Source organism: Tursiops truncatus, chromosome 21 (assembly GCF_011762595.2).
Source record: "Tursiops truncatus isolate mTurTru1 chromosome 21, mTurTru1.mat.Y, whole genome shotgun sequence".
In the NCBI taxonomy this organism is placed as follows: Eukaryota; Metazoa; Chordata; class Mammalia; order Artiodactyla; family Delphinidae; genus Tursiops; species Tursiops truncatus.
Window position 1 is genome coordinate 11559211 of NC_047054.1, and position 14200 is coordinate 11573410.

The following is a 14200-nucleotide window of genomic DNA, read 5'->3' on the forward strand; positions in this document are numbered from 1 at the left end:
TTATTTCTTTGATTTTTTTTTTTTTTTTTTTTTTTGTGTACGCGGACCTCTCACTGCTGTGGCCTCTCCCGTTGTGGAGCACTGTCTCCGGACGCGCAGGCTCAGCGGCCATGGCTCACGGGCCCAGCCGCTCTGCGGCATGTGGGATCTTCCCAGACCGGGGCACGAACCCGTGTCCCCTGCATCGGCAGGCGGACTCTCAACCACTGCGCCACCAGGGAAGCCCCAGCACAGTGTTATTAGCTGTGGTCACCCTGATGGACATCACACCCACACAACGTATTATAACTGTGAGTTTGTACCTCTGACACTGTTCACCCACTCCCTCCATCCCTCCTCTGCCTTGGGCAGACACTAATCTGTCTCTGTCTCTCTGAACTGGGTTCTTTTTTGTTTTGGTTTTTTTTTTTTTTTTTTTTTTTTTGCGGTACGCGGGCCTCTCACTGTTGTGGCCTCTCCCGTTGCGGAGCACAGGCTCCGGACGCGCAGGCTCAGTGGCCATGGCTCATGGGTCCAGCCGCTTCACGGCATGTGGGATCTTCCCGGACTGGGGCACGAACCCGTGTCCCCTGCATCGGCAGGTGGACTCCCAACCACTGCGCCACCAGGGAAGCCCTTGTTTTGTTTTTGACTCTACATATAAGTGAGATCATACAGTATTTGTCTTTCTCTGTCTGACTTATTTCACTGAGCATAATGTCCCCAAGGTCCATCCATGTTGTTGCAAACGGCAAGATTTCATTCTTTTTTATGGTTGAATAAGTCTGGTGTGTGTGTGTGTGTAGGTTGTTTCTATGTCTTAGCCATTGTGAATAGTGCTGCACTGAACATGGGGCACATATATCTTTTTGAGTTAGTGTTTTCACAGAAGTAGAATTGCTGGATCATATGGTAGTTCTATTTAATTTTTTTGTGGAATCTCTATACTGTTTTCCATAGTGGCTGCACCAATTTACATTCCCACCAACCGTGCAACACTTGTTATCGATATTTTTTGTCTTTTGGTAATAGCCATTCTCATAGGTGTGAGGTGATATCTTACTGCGGTTTTAATTTGCATTTCCCTGATGATTAGTGGTGTTGAGTATCTTTTCACATACCTGTTGGCCATCTGTATGTCTTCTTTGAAAAAGTGTTGAGATCCTCTGCCCATTTTTTAATTGGATCGTTTGTTTTTTTCTATCGAGTTGTATGAGTTTTTTATATATTTTGGATATTAGCCCTTTATCAGATATATGATTTGCGAATATTTTCACCCATTCAGTAGATTACCTTTTCGTTTTGTTGATGGTTTCCTTTGCTGTGCAGAAGCTTTTCTGTTTGATTTAGTCTGGCTTGTTTATTTTTGCTTTTGTTGTCTGTGCTTTTGGTAGAAAATCCAATAAGTCATCACTAAGACTGATGTCAAGGTGCTTACCCAGCTGTGTTTTCTTCTATGGTTTCCAGTCTCACACTCAAGTCTTTAATCCATTTTTAGTTAATTTTTGTGTACGGTGTAAGGTAGTAGTCCAGTTTCATTCTTTTGCATGTATATGCTGTCCAGTTTTCCTAACACCATCTATGGAAGAGACTGTCCTATCCCCATTGTATATTCTTGGCTCCTTTGTTGTAAATTAACTGATCATGCATGCATGGATTTATTTCTGCCTTTTCTATTCTGTTCCATTGACCCATGTGTCTGTTTTTATGTCAGTAACAGGCTGTTTTAATTACTGTAGCTTTATAACATAGTCTGAAATCAGGGAGCATGTTGCCTTCAGCTTTATTCTTCTCAAGATTGTTTTGGCTATTTGGGGTCTTCTGTGGTTCCATACAAATTTTAGGATTGTTTGTTCTATATGTAAGTAAATCTGGGCACTACCCCTCCCCCATTCCTGTTGCCAACTTCGTAACTTACTTATCTCCTCCTTGTTTCGTGTCCTGCTGGGTTATCTTTGTGAGGTCTGCCCTGTGCCCCCCAATGTTGAGTGTTGGGCTTTGCCCCTCAGGGAAGCCCTCCTCTGGGTGCACCCACATCGCCTGGGCTGCGGTGGGTTTGGCAGGCCGGCCTTCCTCTTGCCCTGACAGCATCTGGCTGTTAAACTCCACTGACTGCCAGCTGGTTACTCTTTTATTTCCAGCAATACTCGGGGGCATAAATTGCTCTGCAGATGCGTGCATTCTGACTGGCTCCTTTGAAGGAAGCATTTCTGAGGCCCCTGTTGATCATTGCTCTGACCTCAAGGGCCCCTTCTGGCTTCTCCCTGCTTCTCTCCTGCAAGCTTGCTGCTCAGCTTAGCTGCACCTCAAGTCTGCTCTTTTTTTTTTTTTTTGCGGTACGCGGGCCCCTCACTGTTGTGGCCTCTCCCGTTGCGGAGCACAGGCTCCGGACGCACAGGCTCAGCAGCCATGGCTCACGGGCCCAGCCGCTCCGCGGCATGTGGGATCCTCCCGGACCGGGGCACAAACCCGTGTCCCCAGCATCGGCAGGCGGACTCTCAACCACTGCGCCACTAGGGAAGCCCTCAAGTCTTTTCTTGATTACCTTTCTCCACCTCCCCCTGCTCTTGAGAGCACCCTCCCCTGCGCTGTGTCACAAATGAAGTTGGTGCCTTTGGGAGGAGCCCTTCCATGGCTCCAAAGCTCTTGCTGGCTCACAGCATCTCGTGTCCTGCTTTCCCCTGGCAGGGTCTCTGAGCCAGGGCTCTGGAGCTGGCATGGAGACCACGACAAGCTTCTCTGAGTGGCACCCCACTCTAGGAGCTGAGCGCTAGTGGGGGTGGGGAGCAGCCTGGGGTCTCCTGGTGCGTAGTAGCTGCCACTGCGTGAGCTGGACCCGGAGACCAGGGTCCCGGGTTTCCAGTGTTCCATACCTAGGGTGAGCCTCTGTCTGCTGAGTGGGGGCTGGATGGAAGGAGGGAGCCCTCACCTCGGGAGCCTCGGGATGAGAAATGCAGAAGCCCTGAACCCTGCCTGGGGCCTGGGGGAGAGCAGGCTCAGTGCTGCCGGCTGCAACTGGGGGCCCAGGGGCCATGGTCAGGTTCAAATGCCACCGATGCTTGCTTGCCTTTTGTACATTTTCTTAATTTCTGGATTTTCAAATATTCGTCGATTTTCTTGAGTAGATATTTCTTCATTTACTCTTCACCCTAAGGAGCATTTCCAGAGGCTTTTAATGGTTGTGGTTTTGTTTGTTTACACATTTCAGTAGTTTCACTGGGGAGTGGGTCCTGGTCTCTTCAGGCCGTCGTGGTGGAGGCTGATACTTGCTTTAATTTGTAAAGCCCGCCTAAGTGGGTGTTGCTCGTGCGGGGGCAGGGGCAGCGTGACGCCCCCCTTGTGTCGTGCGGGGGCCGGGGCAGCGAGCCCCCCCCCCCCGCCCCCCCCCGCGCGTGCTGGCTCCGTTTCTCGTTTTGCTCATCTCTTGGCGGAAGTCAAATCCTCCACTCTTCTTCCTTCTCATGGGAAGTGTTTGGTACAGAAGTGAATGGAGACTGGGAGTGCACGGGGTGAAAGTCCTGTGTTACTTTTGCTGTTTCTGGCGTTCGCCAGGCCTGTGCAGAGAGGACACAGCAGCCGCCACGCTTCAGCAACGTGGTGGTTGCGCGCGCAGCTCTGCTCCGAGGCTGGACCCGTCGTTTACCGTCAGTTCAGGAGCCACTGTTTAAAATCAGTGTTTAGGATCAGTGCCATTTAGTGAGTTATATGTCTCAAATAATTTTCAAAAGGAATGAGGGATTGAGTTAAGATGAGAGTTTTTTTCTTTTATCTATTGATTCTTATCTCTGGCTCTTACATATACTCGTCTACCTTTAAGTTTATTTTTGCGGTAGTAACTTAGAATGCTGCCGTGACTTATAAACACTAGCTACCTTTGGTCTGATTTTTACATGTGTTTATTGGCATCTTTATGCAATTTGTAATTGCTCTGTTTTGACACTTAGAACAAGTTAGGTTCTTACTACTATTTTTAGTAGTATGACTGCAAATACCTAAAATTTTAGAATACCTGATGATTATGTGATTGTTATATGGTTAACAATGATTAGCTTCTCATCCCGCTGTGGGAGTGGAGAACTGAATCTAAATTTCTGGTAGGATTATGGGCTATTCTGTCACTTCTCCCCTGGAAACCACGCATGTAACCCACACGGGAGCCTGGGAGGAAGACGGGAACCGGGCCCTCCATCAGCCTTCCCTTCCTGCCGTGCCCACAGCTGGTGGCTCACTGGCACCCCTCTCTGGCGGTGAGAGCTGAATGGCCTCGAGGAGGTGGCCAAGCTGGCCTTTCTTAGGACAGAGGCCCGCGGTGGCAGAGCAGGAAGGGCTGGGTAGTGCTATCAGGGGCCGGAGGGAAGTGCAAATAGCCTGGTGCCCGCGTGTGAAGGTGGGGCAGCGTGGGTGAAGCGTGGGAACGGCTACCCTCCGGGCCAAGGAGACCTGGAGCTGAGACCACGTGCACTGGAGCCTGCCCCTCCTCCTGGGACCGTAGGCAGGGGGAGGGGGGCTGGCAGGAAGGCCAGCTGCAGAGGGAGCGGGAGGGCAGCATCCCCACTTGGGGCCTGGGATCGGGTTTCTAGCTCTCCTGGCCCCGCTGCTCCCTGGCGAGGCCTCCTCCTTCCAGGCCTCTTCACTGGAGGGTGTGCACACTTCCTTGCGTGATTTCTGTGCTGCTATGCAGAAGGCTGGGCTTTGTGAGTAACCATTTTTATTTCTTCTCAACCTAAGCCTCGTTGGTGTCCTGGTTATCTGATGATACTGGATGTGGGCAGCTTTTTTATTCCCATTGCTGTGAATGAAGAGGATATTCAGAGGTTGGAAGTGGGTGGGAGTAGATGGAATTTTCCTTTGGCCTCTGGCAACAGGTTAAGTTCATCCGTCTGAAATATTTCTAGCAAAAAAAATCCCCATATTTTGGATCTTGGTTGGCAAAGTGGTGGATTATGTTTCTTCACTGGGATTGCTTTTTCCAGTTTCTTTTAAGCGTCTTTGTCTTAGTGTGATCAGGCTGCTATAACTAAACACCACAGACTGGGTGGCTTAAACAACAGAAATTCGTTTCTCGCAGCTCTGGTGAGGACCCCTTCCTGGCTGTAGGCTTCTGGCTGTGGAGGAAGGGCTGAGGAAGCTCTCGGGGTCTCTTTTCTAAGGGCACTAATCCCAGCACGAGGGCTCCACCCTCAGGACCTGGTCACCTTCCCAAAGACCCCCCTCCTAACACCATCACATCAGGGTTTAGGATTCCAACATGTGAATTTTGTGGGGAAACATACATTTAGACCATGGCCTTCCATGTGCTGACGAATAGCATTTCTCCCTCCTGAAGGCCCTTCGGCCCTGGAGTCTTAGCAGAGGGCCTGCATAATGAGCCTGTTATTAAAGCCGATTAGCACTTAGCGCCTGGGGTGCGTGGATTTGTGTGGAACGGTTAACGCTCCGACTGGATTAGTCCCTCTCAGCACTTGGCAAACCTGCTGCACAGTTTGTACCAAGGAAGGTTGTAGTGGGCGGTGTGTATGGGCTTGGATTTTCCAGTTACATAAGTACTCCACATGTATTAATTAATGTTTGTTTTCATCAGGCCTACAAGATTATATGAAGGTTGTAATTTATATTGGTTACATAAATTGAGTATTTAAGTAATCATTTAAGGTTAAGTTTTATTTTGGGTAAATACTCTGTTAAAAAATTCGGTGTGGGAAGGAAAAATTCCCTTTTCCCCACTCTCTAAATCCTGCTCTAAATAAGTAATTACCACTATTAATATACAATTAGCCAGTTAGTTTTCAAATAGCTCTTTTAAAAAGGACATAAGGTGGAAGTTTTTCAGAATGGGAAATGATTAAAAATGCAGCTTAAAAGCTCTGAATGAACTTATTACGTTTGGTTCCGAAATGTGCAGAAGCCAGGACCAGAGTTCTTTTGTCTTAACCACTGTCTGTGTTTGAATAGTTTTTGGTGTGTTAGAATTTAAACATTCCAAGATCTCTGTGTTCACTTCCTGAGATAGTAGAGCACAAAGAAGTCAGTGAACCAGGAGTGTGAACGGGGAGTGTTTGCGGGAGGGCCGAGTACTGAGCTTCTCCTCCTGAGACGCTTGGGTGATAAGAAGGTGGTGGCCAAGGGTGTGCAGATCCAGGGCAGGTGCAGAGACCCGGGCCGCCTCTGTGGGGACAGCGCCCACGGTCCTGTGCCTCCTGAAGAGATCTCATTTCGCACCTCATCTGGGGACTTATTTCTAGCTTCAGGACTTTTAATAACACTTCATGGCTGCACCCCAAGGCTAAACGAGCGAAAGAAAACTGAAGGAAAAGAAGGGCATGTTATGCAGAAGACAGCGTCTCGGGCACCAGGAAAGGCCGAGGGCTGCCGGCAGGGCGGGGTGGGGGCACAGAGCTGCTGGGAGCTGTTTAATGACAGAAGATCCGAGTCATTTCAGGCCACGAGTCCTCCCCTTCTCTCTGGCTGTAGAACAGAAGGCTCGCCTGACCGGGTCCTGTGTCTCCTGAGCTGAAGACCTGGTCACATGACCAAGCTTCTCCCATATACTCGGCCTTCCCTAGTCAGAGAAGATCCTGTTTTCTTTCGTTTTGCCCATTTTCCTACTGGGTTGTTTTGATTTTTTTTAAATTGTTTTATAAAACTCTTTATATTGAGGACTTTGGATTTTTATCATTAAAAATCCAAAAACTTTTGCAATCTTTCCTAGGAAAATAGCTTGTTTTTTTGTTTTTCAAATTCAGAAAGAACTGTACAGTTTATAATTAAATAAAAGAAGCAGTACCCATTTCTCCCCTCCCCACCATGAGTTCTGGTCTCAGAAGTTACCCTTTTTAATGTTGAAGCTCTCTCTCAAGATACCTGCCTGCAGGTTTCCAAGCTCAGTGCTTATCCTATGTGGCAGAGAGAGATTCTGTAGAATGCGGCCTCTGTAGAGACTGGCCCCTGTGTGTATAAACTGTTTACTCTTTGCTTCTGGGTTTCAGAGGGAAGCACTTTTCAGAGCAGTCTTTTCTGCAGCATTAGGGAGACGTTTCCCACGGGCACGGGGTTGAGATGTGTTTTATTTGACCTGTTACCTACGGGGCAGAATCCCACGTGCCCTCAGTGGCCTCTGCTGTGGATCAGACGTTTTCCGACACCTGAGAATGCACTGCTGCACGTGTTCCTTTCCACAGCATCTGGGAGGCGTGGTCCCCCCAGCGGGGAGCTCTGTTCTGAACTGGGGGCTGCTGCTGTGGCCACTGCATGTCTGTCTTTGATGCTGGAAACCCCTCAGCCGTGCTCTTGCTTTTCCTCATGAAACCCATCTTAGCTGGGTCGCACCCTGACTCTGGCTGAGCTCTGCCCTGCGTCAGTTTCTATCTGGCAACTTGCCCTGTCGCACTGAGGTCTCCTCCTCCCAGAAGACTCAGTATCTGCTTGGTAACACCTCGTACTCTTTCTGTCCACCGTCTGCCTTTTAGTTTCCTGGGGCCTCTTCCCGCCTCGGCCCCCGCCAGCCAGCCCTTCAGGGATGCCCTGTTCCCTGCTCTCTCCGACTAGGACACATGGTCTGCAACTGTAGCTGTACTAAAGGGGACACGTTGAGTCAAGTGTCTGCCTGCCACCCAGTCCTCCAGTTCACAGTTTTTGCTCTTCCCTCTAGAGATCCTGTCTGCATGTAACACATCTAAACACAGAAGGACGTCAGTACACACATGCATGCCCAGATGTCCTAAGTACAAAGAGTGTGTGTGTCCCCAGATCTGTACGGGCAGCTGGTAGCACCGCTGGCATCTTGCTGGTTGGTCGGTGTTAGTCCCTGCGGCCCCTTCTGCCCCCAGGTGTGGATGCACCGCGTCTGCCTAATGAGGCCTCAGCAGACAGGCGTTCGGGTCGCCCCCCTCGGGACTCGGCAGTGTATTTTCCTGCTCATGCTTTCAGCACAAAGATGCACTTTGCTCTGAATCACGAACCTCTCTTTTCTTCCATTAGCATGAATAATTTAGTTGACTGTCAAATGATTAGGGTATTTGAAAGATTTAAACATTGTTGAACAAGTGACCAAACCAACCAAGTAACCAAAGTGACCAAACCAACCAAGTGACCAAAGTTTAATTGGTGGTTGATCAGGAACATTTTTCGTATTTTAGAAACTACTACATGTGTTTGTTACTATTGGCGAACGCAGCTGTAACGTTGCACACTCCAGAACAAGTGCACGTCCCCACCAAGGAGCATTTCCACGGCAGACCGTTGTACAGAGAATGTAGTTTCCAGAGCAAGCCGCGTGAAGCCTTAGCTGTTTCTCTCCTTAGTCCCAGGAGTTTGTGTACAGCTCTTTGGTGAGTGCCATCCCGACAGATAAACTGTCAGCCGGATGGATGCAGAGCCTCCGGCTGCGGAGAGGCTGCCTCTGGTCGGGTTCAGTCCAGGGAACGGAAGGCCCTCGGCTCACCCCAGCCGTCCCTAAAGCTCAGTGCACTAGTGGAGGAACCACTGTGTCCCTGCGTTGGGCAGAGGGAAAGCACAGGGACACGGTCCAGCCAGCAGGCCTGCCTCACTCTACCCGGGACGGGGACGGGGAGGGCGCAGGTGCCTCTGTTACCCACAGGTCCTCAGCAGGTGTCGTCCTGCCTCAGGTCTGAAGAGTGTGCCTGAAGTGTGTGTGTCATCTGAAGGGTTTTTTGAGATACAGGTGATGTACGATATTATATGAGTTACAGGTGGGCAACACAGTGATCCAGTTTTTAAAGGTTATACTCCATGTATAGTCATCATAAAATACTGGCTACATTCCCTGTGCTGCACAGTGTCTGATGGGCAGGGCTGAGGGCCGGGTGTCCCCTCGGCCTCACGCCGGCCCCCGGCCCCCTGGTCCCCCTTCACACCCATGGCTGCTCCCACGCCCTCCCTCCCATTTCTGTCTCTGCCATCAGTGGCGGGACCGCCTTCTTCTCAGACCTCTTCACCTCATGCGTCTGTGAGCCTGTGAAGGCCCCGTAGCAATTCTCCCGGAGCCGAGAGCTCTAGTCTGGCGACGGGGCCTTTGGTTTCACAGCTTGACCTAGAGGCCTGGATTGGGTTGTGAAATCAGTTTCCTCCAGGATTACCAGTTTCTCAATGAATTCAGTGTTTAAACATAAGGTGGTTGTGAGTTCTAAAATTTAGAAGGGTTAGGAAATTAGGCTTTTTAAATTACATTTTATTCAGAACCTTGGCCGTCGCTGTCCTTTGGGACACACCAGACTGAGCCCCTTCCCGTGCGGGGTACTGAGGGCAGGGCCTCGGCCCTGGTTTGTGGCTTGGAAGTCATGCCCACAGCACCCACTGCCTCCAGAGTCCCCAGGCAGAGTTGGGGTGCTGAGGGGGGGGCTCTGGGGAGGCTCCCGCCCGGCCCCAAGCCACCCCACACTGCCCAACCTGAGTACTTTTCACTCCAAAGCAGCTTCCCGACACGGATCCGAGCCCTTCCTGGGGCAGTGATGGCCCTTAGCCCGCCGACAGGATGACTCGAGTTGGGCTCTGCCCTGACACAGCGCGTGGCCTCTGGCTTCAGGCGGCCGGCGCTATGCGTTGACCTCTTTGATCCACGCAAGGAAGCGCACTCCCGGGCGGATGACTGTGGGGTGACAGCACTGCAGTAACGTCACCTGGTGCAGACGACCATGACACTGAAGCTGAACTCCACCCATGCGGGGTGACAGCAGTGTTTTCCTGCTGAAAGAATGGGATGCCTGACCTAAGGAAGAGTAACATTTTTCTCCTGATGTTTGACCTTAAATACCTTTAAAAAATAATTGCTTTTATTAAAGCATTCATATGCCGTGGGATCTGGACTGGACCAGTACCCTCAGGTTATGTGGCCTCCACAGAACCCAGCAGGGCACTAGGTTGTGTTCTTCCTCCTCATCCCTTGCATTCGTTTCTGATTTTCAGAGATATCTTGGCATAACATTTCCTTCGCCCCCATCACTGAAATGGCGCATCTCATTTATCACCGTGCAGTTTGCATGTAATTTTTCTTGCTCGGGTAAAATTTGTGTTTTGATCCTCTTTTGGACCAAGAGTTGCCCTGGCAGCCTGGGGGCAGGTAGCTAATGCTTTCTCACAGTGCACGTATAATCAGACACTTCTAATAACTCGGTTACACGCTTTGCCAGAAAAATCTGAGATGAGAAACTTGCATCTGTCACATTTGGATAATTAAAGCACTTAAAGCTTTATATTTGAGGAAAAACAAGAGTAAATGCAAATGGTACTATATTTTGGTCTTTAACTTAGAGACATTTTGTTCTTTTTTTTTTTTTTAGGTAATGAAGTTTTGTGCTTGGTTTTTTCTCGGCTTGTGTTTTGGGGAAGTCTTTTTTTTTTTTTTTTTTTTTTTTGCGGTACGCGGGCCTCTCACTGCTGCGGCCTCTCCCGTTGTGGAGCACAGGCTCCGGATGCGCAGGCTCAGCGGCCATGGCCCACGGGCATGTGGGATCCTCCTGGACCGGGGCACGAACCCGTGTCCCCTGCATCGGCAGGTGGTCTCCCAACCACTGCGCCACCAGGGAAGCCCCTTGTTCAATATTTTAAGATTACAAACTGTGAGACCGAGTTGGAGGGATGGCAGCTTAGAGTGTTTAACTTGGTCAGATAAGGTTCTATTTTCCAGATCCAAAGAGATGAAGTTCACAGGTCTAGTTAGTTTGCTTTTTTCCAGTTTTAGGAGATATAACTGACACACAGCGCTGAATAACTTTCAGATGTACAGCATAGTGACGACTTATATATATTTCGAAAGGAGGACAACAATAAATTTAGCTAACATCCATGGTCTCACAGATACAAAAAAAGGAAACATTATTTTCCTTGTGATGAGCTCTTAACAGCCTTCTCTTAACAGCTTTCGAATGCACATTACAACATTGCCGTCCGTGTCATCACGCACACGGCCGATACTTGTTTACCTTATAACTGTAAGTTTGTGCCATTTGACCACCTTCCCCCAATTCCACCCACTCTCCTCTGGTAACCACAAATTAATTTTTTTTCAAGATTCCATTGATAACTGAGATCATATGGCATTTGTCTTTCTCTTTCTCACTTATTTTCCATAGCATAATGTCCTCAGGTCCATCCATGCTGTCACAAAAGGCAGGATTTTATTTTATTTTTTTTATGGCTGAGTAATGTTCCATTATATATATGCTGCTTTTTTTTTTTTTTTTTTTTTGCGGTACGCGGGCCTCTCACTGCTGTGGCCTCGTTGAGGAGCACAGGCTCTGGACGTGCAGGCTCAGCGGCCATGGCTCATGGGCCCAGCCGCTCCACGGCATGTGGGATCTTCCCGGACCGGGGCACGAACTCCTGTCCCCTGCATTAGCAGGCGGACTCTCAACCACTGCGCCACCAGGGAAGCCCTATATGCCACATTTTATCTGTTCATCTGCCGACGGACACTTAGGTTGTTTCCATATCTTGGCTGTTGTAAATAGTGCTGCTGTGAACATAGGGGTACATATGTCTTTTTGAGTTAGTATTTTTGTTTCCTTTAGATTAATACCCAAAAGTGGAACTGCTGGGTCATATGGTAGTTTTTATTTTTAATATTTTTGAGGAACCTCCACGCTGTTCTCCACCAATCTACATTCCCACCAACAGTGCACGAGGGCTCCCTTTTCTCCACACCCTCATCAACACTTGTTACTTCTTGTCTGTCTGATGATGGCCATTCTGACAGGTGTGAGGTGATATCTCCTTATGGTTCTGATTTTCATTTCCCTCATGATTAGAGACGTTGAGGACCTTTTCGTGTACCTGTTGGCGACCTGTATGTCTTCTTTTGAAAATTTTCTAGTCAGATCCTCTGCCTATTTCTACACCATATTGTTTGCTTTTTGTTGTTGTTATTGAGTCGTATGAGTTCTTCAAATATTTTGGATATTATCTGGTACATAGTTTGCAAATATTTTTTCTCATTCTGTAGGTTGTCTTTTCACTTTGTTGATGGTTTCTTTCGCTGTGCAGAAGCTTATTTGTCTGATGTCATCCCACTTGTTTATTTTTTATTTTGTTCCTTGTGCTTTAGTGGTGATTTCCCCAAAAAAATCATTGCCAAGACCTATGTCAAAGAGCTTTATTTTCTTATTTCTTTTAGGAGTTTTATGGTTTCCAGTCTTACATTTACGTCTTTAATCTGTTTTAAGTTAATTTCTGTGAATGGTGTAAGATAGGGGTCCAGTTTCACTCTTCTGCATGTATGTGGCTGTCTGGCTTTCCCATGACCATTTATTGAAGAGACTGTCTTTTCTCCATTGAATATTCTTGGCTCCCTTGTCAAGTATTAGTTGACTGTATATGCATGGGTATATTTCTGGGCTCTCTGTTCCATTGATCTATGTGTCAGTTTTTATGCCAGTACCATACTGTTTTGATGACTATAGCTTTATAGTATAGCTTGAAATCAAGAAGTGTGATGCCTTTTGCTTTGTTCTTCTTTCTCAGGATTACTTTAGCTATTCAAGGTCTGTTATGGTTCCATACACATTTTAGGATTGTTTATGTTTTTTCCACTTCTGTAAAAAATGCCATTAGAATCTCAATAGGGATTGCATTGAATCTAGAGATGGCTTTGGGTAGTATGGACATTTTAACAATATTAATTCTTCCAACCCATGAACATGGGATACGTTTCCATTTATCTGTATCTTTTTCATCAATGTCTTGTAGTTTTCAGTGTAGAGATCTTTGACTTCCTTGCTTAAATTTATTCCTAAGTATTTTATGTTTTAGATGCCATTGTAAATGGTATCTTTCTTTTTCACATAATTTATTGTTAGCTTGTAGAAATGGTACCAATTTTTGAATGTTAATGTTTTAAATTTATTTATTTCTATTTTGGGCTGTGTTGGGTCTTCGTTGCTGTGCGCAGGTGTTCTCTAGTTGAGGTGAGTGGGGGCTACTCTTTGCTGCGGTGTGTGGGCTTCTTATTGCAGTGGCTTCTCTTGTTGCGGAGCACGGGCTCTAGGCATGTGGGCTTCGGTAGTTGTGGCACAAGGGCTCAGTAGTTATAGCTCGCGGGCTCTAGAGTGCAGGCTCAGTAGTTGTGGCGCATGGGCTTAGTTGCTCTGTGGCATGTGGAATCTTCCCGGAACAGGGCTCAAACCCGTGTCCCCTGCACTGGCAGGCGGATTATTAACCACTGCACCACCAGGGAAGTCCTGAATGTTAATTTTGTAACCTGCAGCTTTACTGACTTTATTGATTAGTTCTAACAGGTTTTTTTTGGTGGAGTCATTAGGATTTTCTGTATATAAAATCATGGATTCTGCAAATAGAAACAGTTTTCCTTCTTCCTTTCCAATTCTGATACTCTCTATTTCTCTGGCCTGACTGCTCTAGCTAGGACTTCCAGTAAGTACTGTATTGAATAGGAGTGGTGAGAGTGGACAGCCTTGTCTTGTTCCTGATCTTAGGGGAAAAGTTTTCGACCTTTCATCGAGTATGATGTTAGCTGTGGGCTTTTCATCTGTAGTCTTTATTATGCTGAGGTATGTTCCTTCCATACTTAAGAGTTTTTATCCTGAATGTTGAAAATTTTGTCAAATGCCTTTTCTGCATCTACTGAGATGGTATTTCTTTCCTTTCGTTCTATTAATGTGATGTATCACACTTATTTGATTTGTGTGTTTCAACCATCTTTGCATCCCAGGGAAATCCCACTCGATCATGGTGAATGATCCTTTTAATGTGCTGCTGAATTTGGTTTGCTAGTATTGAGAATTTTTGCATCTGTGTTCATCAGGAAAATTGGCCTGCCTATAATTTTTCTTTTCTTGCACTGTTCTTTTCTGACTTTGGTATCAGGATAATTCTGGCCTTGAAAAATGAGTTTACAAGTGTTCCTCTCCGATTTTCTGGAAGAGTTTGAGAAAAATTAATGTTAATTCTTCTTTAAATGTTTGATAAAATTCACCAGTGAAGCTCTCTGGTCCTGGACTTCTCTTCATTGGGAGATTTTTTAAATTACTGATTCAATTTCCTTACTAGTAAATGGTCTGTTCGGATTTTATATTTCTTCTTATTCAGTCTCAGTAGGTTATGTTTCTGAGAATCTTTCCATTTCATCTTGGTAGTCCAGTTTGTTGGCATGTAACTGTTCATAGTATTCTCTTATGGTTGTTTGTTTCTCTGTGATATGAGTTGTAATTTCATAGTAGCTTCTTATGATCCTTATATTTACATGGTATCA

The 14200-nt window shown here is 47.1% G+C and overlaps 2 protein-coding genes across 6 annotated transcripts in view; one reads left to right on the forward strand and one right to left on the reverse strand.

Annotated features, from left to right (window-relative positions):
* TDRP (testis development related protein) overlaps window positions 1–14200 on the forward strand; it is a 59470-nt gene that overhangs the window by 28581 nt on the left and 16689 nt on the right. The gene's annotated exons all lie outside the window — the stretch shown is intronic.
* Window positions 1–14200, reverse strand: part of FBXO25 (F-box protein 25) — a 98533-nt gene that overhangs the window by 12883 nt on the left and 71450 nt on the right. The window contains exon 10 of one of the 3 annotated variants that reach the window (XM_073798623.1): window positions 1–14200. This exon is cut by the window's right edge and continues 10596 nt beyond it. The exons of the other annotated variants lie outside the window; for them this stretch is intronic. The gene's annotated coding sequence lies outside the window, so the exon portion shown is untranslated. 3 annotated transcript variants of the gene reach the window in all.